Source organism: Pinus tabuliformis, chromosome 9 (genome assembly GCF_031772625.1).
Source record: "Pinus tabuliformis cultivar Carrire ecotype Pingquan chromosome 9, CPIR1, whole genome shotgun sequence".
Lineage (NCBI taxonomy): Eukaryota > Viridiplantae > Streptophyta > Pinopsida > Pinales > Pinaceae > Pinus > Pinus tabuliformis.
Genome location: NC_142307.1, coordinates 1,062,185,895 through 1,062,192,991, shown reverse-complemented (window position 1 = coordinate 1,062,192,991; position 7,097 = coordinate 1,062,185,895). Strand labels below are relative to the sequence as shown.

At 42.4% G+C, this 7,097-nt stretch overlaps 1 non-coding gene and 1 pseudogene across 1 annotated transcript; both read left to right on the top strand.

Moving 5' to 3' along the window:
• The first annotated feature begins 200 nt into the window (after window positions 1–200).
• LOC149152416 (5.8S ribosomal RNA) lies at window positions 201–354 on the top strand. Its single transcript, XR_016263823.1, has one exon. It is a non-coding gene; the product is annotated as a 5.8S ribosomal RNA (ribosomal RNA).
• Window positions 355–601: 247 nt separating this feature from the next.
• LOC149152415 (25S ribosomal RNA) lies at window positions 602–2,733 on the top strand (annotated as a pseudogene).
• The last annotated feature ends 4,364 nt before the right edge of the window (window positions 2,734–7,097 follow it).

Below are 7,097 nucleotides of genomic sequence, written 5' to 3'. Positions count from 1 at the left end.
AGCATTAGCAATCTAAAGCCTTGTGTTATTGGGGGTGTTCATGCATGCCTTGAGTGTGAATAGAGCTGAAATGGTTATCCGACTTGATCCAAACCATCTTTCATTCCAATATTTCAGAGAACAATATTAAAATTTATATTTACCAGGCATCTCTGATTTACAACCTTGGAGAGTTTCCTGGAGTGATAACATGTGGAAACGACTCTTGGCAATGGATATCTCAGCTCTTGTTATGATGAAGAACGTAGTGAAATGCAATACTTAATGTGAATTATAGAATCTCGTGAATCATCCAGTTTTTGAACACAATTTGCACCTGAGGCCTCATTTGAGGGCACATCTGTCTGGGCGTCACATCCCATTCAAACGCGCTCCCTGCAATATGTTAGGGAGCAGCGGAGCTGGTCATCCGTGCCCAATGCAGTGCGGTTGGCTGAAATACCTCAAGCGATGTTTTGTGGCGTGCATCGGTGAGTGGTGATCTTGTCCCCTTGGATGGGCAGTTGGCATTAGCTGATGTGGGCTTTGTGTGGCATCGCTCGAACTTGCTTTTCTCTCTCTTGTCCTCCCATCGGGTAGGGTGGATTTAGCTCCAACTTTGTGACCTCAGCTCAGGTGAGAACACCTGCTAAGTTTAAGCATATAATTAAGCAAAGGAAAAGAAACTTACAAGGATTCCCCTAGTAGCAGCGAGCGAACTGGGAAGAGCCCAGCATGAAAATCGGGCGGTAGCGTCACCTGAATTGTATTCTGTAGAAGCATCCTCAATGGCAAACTTGGGCCAAGTCCCTTAGAAGGGGGTGCCTGAGAGGGTGACAGCCTCGTCAGGCCACGACCTTGCCGCATCATGAGGCATTGTAGGTGAGTCGGGTTGTTTGGGAATGCAACCCTAATTGGGTGGTAAAATCTATCCAAGGCTAAATACAGGCGAGAGACTAATAGCGAATAAGTACCACGAGGGAAAGATGAAAAGGAATTTGAAAAGAGAGTTAAAGAGTGCTTGAAATTGCTGGGGGGGAAGTGGATGGAGGTTGTCGATGCGTCTCGGTTGGATGTGGAATGGCACAGGTTGGTCCACCACTCGACTTGAGGTGCAAACCAACATGGGCTGCTGAATCGTCATAAGTGCAGGTGGATTACTGCCTGTTAGTTTTCCATTTGGTGGTCTAGGAACGAAACATGCTCCCTTGTGGCGGGCCGTGTGTACCTGTGCGCTCGTGGTGTTGGTTGGTGGGCTTTCCATTCGACCCGTCTTGAAACACGGATCAAGGAGTCTAACATGTGTGTGAGTCAGTGGGTTTGAAAACTTATGAGGTGCAACGAAGCTGACGGGCAAGATCCCCTCTCTTGGGGGGTGCATTGTCGACTGACCTTGACCTTATGTGAAGGGTTTGAGTGCGAGCACACCTATTGGGACTTGAAAGATGGTGAACTATGCCTGAGCAAGGTGAAGCCAAAGGAAACTTTGGTGGAGGCTTGTAGGGATACTGACGTGCAAATCATTCAAATGACTTGGGTATAGGGGCGAAAGACTAATAAAAACATCTAGTAGCTGGTTTCCTCCGAAGTTTCCCTCAGGATAGCTTGAGCTCATGCGCAAGTTTTATCAGGTAAAGCAAATGATTAGAGGCATCAGGGGCGTAACGCCCTCAACCTATTCTTGCTGAAGTGCACAACCTATACTCGACCATCGGAGCAATTGCCTAGATCCGATGAGTAGGAGGATGTGGGTGTCATTGAGAAACCTCGGGCGTGAGCTTGGGTGGATCGACCCTCGGTGCAGATCTTGGTGGTAGGAGAAAATATTCAAATGAGAACTTTGAAGACTGAAGTGGGGAAAGGTTCCATGTGAACAACACTTGGACATGGGTTAGTTGATCCTAAGAGATGGGGAAGCCTTGTATCAAGGGTGCACTCTACATGAGCAATTAAACGGAATCAAGTTAATATTCCCGAACCGGGACATGGCGGTAGGTGGAAACATTAGGAAATATGGGGACGTCTTTGGGGCCCCGGGAAGAGTTATCTTTTCTTTTTAACAACTTTCCCACCCTGGAATCGGTTCACCTGAAGATAGGGTCCAGCAGCTGGAAGATCACCGCACGTCTTGCGGTGTCTTGTGTGCCCTTAGTGGCCCTTGAAAATCTGGAGGACCGAGTACCATTCATGCCCGGCCATACTCATAACCGCATCAGGTCTCCAAGGTGAATAGCCTCTGGTCAATAGAACAATGTAGGTAAGGGAAGTCAGCAAAACGGATCCGTAACTTCGGGAAAAGGATTGGCTCTAAGTGTTAGGCCTAGGGGTCTATGCTCTCAACTTGTGGGCTATCGATAGTCTACCCGAGCTGCTCCCGTGGCAAGGGCAGGCAGTCGCTTGCCGATTGGGCTATGGGCGTAGAATGCCCCCTGCCAGGGGCTTTTCCCTAGGCGTCGAATAGTCAACTTAGAACTGGTATGGACAAGGGGAATCTAACTGTTTAATTAAAAAAAAACATTGCAATGGTCCTTGCGGATGCTGACACAATGTGATTTCTACCCAGTGCTCTGAATATCAAAGTGAATAAATTCAACCAAGCACGGGTAAATGGCGGGAGTAACTATGACTCTCTTAAGGTAGCCAAATGCCTTGTCATCTAATTAGTGACACACATGAATGGGTTAATCAGATTCCCACTGTGATGTAGGAAAGTGTTCCATTTGCAGACGGAGGCAACCCCTCTAGCCCTAGAGTGGGTCTAGTCACAAACAAGGACAGATCAACAATGTCTTTCTTAAATAGTGATAGTTGGAGGCCTACCTCAACCGGTGGTCGATGGAGTTCTGTTGCACTGCTCCAGCTTCCGCTTCCTTCTCCTAATGTGTGATCAACCTGAAACAATGTAAAGGAAATACAACAAAGCACGTAACTGTAAAAACAACAATGATCTTGTTACACAAAAATATCGTCACTATGATTATTTACAGCCAGTATGGGTCTATCATCACTTGCATTGTCCTCCTAAGCAAGTCTAAGACCTCAGCTCTTCAAATCAAGCTTTGGAAATGGGAGAAAGACATTAAAACTCAATGTAACTCTGGTTCCGCACACCTGCGGTCCCGCACCTTCTGTGTACAAAAGCTGCGTACCTACCTGCTCTGTCCCTAACGGTGTAGGTGCGGACCCCTGTGAAAGTCAAAAGGCGCAAGTTTTATCTTAAAAAACTCACTTTGGGTTAATTCTAGAGTTTTCTAGAAGGAATTTTGACGTGGATTGTTCACTTTGAGGTGGTTCATGCATCCCAAAAGAGGAGCTAATCCCTTGACTAAAGGAGCTATCCCTTTGAAGGAGGGCTTTATCGCTTTGAAGGAGGACCTAGTAGCTTCCCTCCATTGCACTATAAATACAAGCATTTGGGTGAGGACTAGGGAGGTTAGAAGCTGAACATTTTGAGGGTAAATGCTTGTGAAATTAAGACTTCCTAGTTGAGCTTAAGAGGAGAGATCGCATACCTTTTTGTCTTCATTGGGCAGTGAGTGAAACTTGTCAAAGTAGAGGAGACTTCTTGTTGGACCCTGGGAGGAGCTTGTACAGTGTCAAGGCAAAGGTTGTAAAGTTCTTCTTCTTTTGAATTAATACAATCAAACTCATTTTTCTCAACAAGTATATTATGTTATTTGTTTCATGGACTCCTTGACTTTCATGTTAAATATGTTTTATGCAATTGGTTTTTCAAGTGCTATTTAATTTGTTTGCCTTGTTTGTGTTTGCATATTCGCGAAAAGGAGCTCATTTGGATCAAAGGAGCGAGGGCATCCACAAGCTTGCGTTGGACCAAAGGTAGGCCCTAAAAACACTTGTTTGCTATTGTTTATTGAAGCATATTTAGAGAAAGATAGTGTCTAGTTGGTTTGCTTGTCATTAGATCTTCTTTAGATTCTAGGAAGGTCTATCTTGTCCGCAATATCGACTCATTCCATGTGACAAAATGGCGACCATACTAGGGATTTGATTGTTTTCCTTGTTTATACTTTGACCTGAGAAACTGTATTTTCTGTTTCTGTTTTTGACTTGATGATTGTGGGATTGGGTGAATTTAGTTAATTTTGAGTCAGTTTTTATTTTTCATAGTTTTGGGAGAGGTACGCACCCTCTGAGTTAAGCACAGTGCGTAACTGTACACACTTTTCCGTTGTACACAGAGCGTGAACGCACCTGTGTAAACAGGTTGCCTGCGTACCCTGTCAAAAATTTGAAAAATTTTAAATTTTTCTCTTTTTTATCAGTTTAGAATTTGTTTATAGGTTTTAGCCATTGCCCAGACCTGCTTGTTCCCTATCAAAAACTTTCCTTGGTTTAATTTCATTAGTGTTAGGGTTTTAGGTGGAATTCCTAGGAATTTTTCTTGTTGGGTTTGTTTTTCGTTTTTGGTTGTGTAGTGGCTCTGAGCTTAGAAGCCGTAGGGACCTCAGATTACCTTGGTGTCTACCAGTCTTCTTATGAGTCTGACCATTTATGAAATCTCCCCTTGTTGAGGAATCCGCTTTGTGTTTTCTCATTTCAAAATTTCGAAAAACTTGTATTTGAAAGTTGGAATTTTCATTTTTAAAAAAGAAAAACGAAAGATTAGTTGTTTTTTGACTAATTGTGATTCTGCATAAATTAGTCCTTAGCTCACATTTAGCTAAGTAAAACATCCTCAAAAAGACTTTTAGTAGGCTTTGACTTCAAGTAGCTTTGTATAGTTTGTAGCTCTCAAAGTTAGTCATTTTCATTAGTTTTGAGTGTTTTATTTACAAAAAAAAAAAAATCTCTTTTGGAAAAAGTTTGTTTTTGTAGTGATTGAGTGCTTTGAAAAGAAAATGGAAATTTTTGTGAAATAACTAGTTGTCTCGTTTTGAGTGCTTTGGAAAGGAAAAAGCTCTTCTTTAAATTTGTTTAATGGAGAAAGATTTGTCTTTACAAAGTATTTGCATTCTCAAACTCTTTCTTAGTGTAGAAGTTCATCGAAGAGAAAAGATTGTTTAAATCATCTTAGGTGCATCTTTTTAGTGATTTCGAGTCGACTCTTTACACCACGAGTTTCATCTCCGCCACCTCTTGACTTAAACAACAACCACTAAAATTAACGCTTAAAGTAAAATTCACCTAGTAACATTTTATTTCTAGGGCTTTGATACACCAACTTAGCTTAGGCTAGTGTCTTGGAGTAGGAGAGTAATTAACTCTCCAAGACAGTAAAAACAAACAAGTAGCTGTATCTTGTGGTAGGAAGAAATCCAATTGTTGCATTTATGCTCTGGGAAAGCTCCTCTTAAAGGAGAAGCACGAGATCGTGTCTGAACCAGTGTGGGAATCGATCCTTCCTCATTGGGAACGATGCCAAATATTCACGTATTAAAAACGGTAAACCTCGAATTAACCATTATCGAGGAGCCTAGGGTCACTTGTTGGTAAACCTTGGATTATGTCAAGGAGCCTTCAAGGGGATTGAGCTTGCTACTCTACCCTTACGTGCATATCAGATCGTAGACTATTCCCCCAGGTGTATTTGTCTCAGTTGGTAACCTTAGTGGCCATATTCTTTAGGATTCTTCCTAAGGTGACAGTGTGTTGTTGGGAAAAGTATCCATTCGGAATGCCCCTATCCCACTCTAAGGTGTGATAGTGCCTTAGCAACAAACAAGGAAAACTATTTTTGTATTCTTCTTTATGAAATGTAAATGGAGAAGAAGGATGTAACTAACCGGTGTCTTCCGCTAGTTTGTCGATCCAATCGCTCTCTCCTTTGTTCGCTTCCCGCTGCCTGCTCCTTCACTGGTCCAGCTTCACCAAGTTCCTGCAAGATCACAAGAGAGGAAAACTACACAAAAGACATAGATTTACATTCATAACTAGTTTAGGATCAGATATAAACTAAATATGCAAATATAACAAAGCATCATTGATATACAAGCATATAGGAGAAACTCAAATAGTTTTATTGATATGATAAGAAAGTACAAGAGGAGATACAACCATGTGAGTCCCGATCCAGCATCTACCTCCCAGCAAAGGAATCCCTTCCTCTCCTCCAACAAAGCATAGATCACCCAATGTACTAATTTCAATCTCAAACCAACAACAATTCTCTGCAAAGTACAAAATTCCAGCCCCTGGATCTCTGGGATGAGGGGTCCATATATAAATGTAAGCAGAGAGGATGAGTCAGCTTATGTTTTGACTTGTGGCTTCTCTCTGTCAGTTCTTGCTTCCACTTGGAGGTTGAGAGCCTCTTACTCATCACTGGTCGAATTCATTGAGGCAAGTGTCATTGAGGAAGATTCGGGAAGCTTCCAGTGTCTGTACACCTCGCGGAATGACACTGCCATTTGGAATTTCTCGCTCAGCGCACCCTGGTAGTGCATTTAGGTGCATTGCAATGCACCTAACTAGTGTACTGGGGTGCATTGCAACACAGGCAGCTAGAAGAGCATCTGAATTGATCCTGAATTGACTGTTTCTGAGTGGTTTTTGGTGGAGAACTTCTGGGAGAAGCTGTCATTGGTTGACCTTGTTCCTTTAGGGGCAGGAACAACTCTTTTAGGGACTTTGGATCCCTTGGATTATGGACATTTCATGCTCAATGTTGTAAGGCACAAAAATTTCTATAACAGTTGCCCCCTAAAGTATGAGGCCGTTTATCGGGTGAAATGCTTTATTAGGAGGATCCGAAGTTGTTTCAATGCTGGGAGGAGACCTGTAATAAGATACAATACAATACATTATTTTTCATACTGTTTTCATGATCTAGCTGAGGTGGGCATTCCCATGCTCAACTTTATAAATTCATTTTTATGTACATAGGACAGATAATCGTCTGATGGTAGACTGATGATTCTGATGAAATCATCATCCTTTTGGTAGGATGATTATCTGTGCTGCAATGATGTACATGTCAATGTCTTTATTTTTCCTGAATAAATATCGCAGCCCGGATGGATGAAACTAGATCCGGGGCCTTCAATCTCGTTCGATCTTCACTGTAAGTACAAGTCGATCCATGTGAGAAATGTTCTGAAGTCGAACATGGAAAGACATCGCTTGATTACCAGTCAATGATGTAAACTGTTAACAAG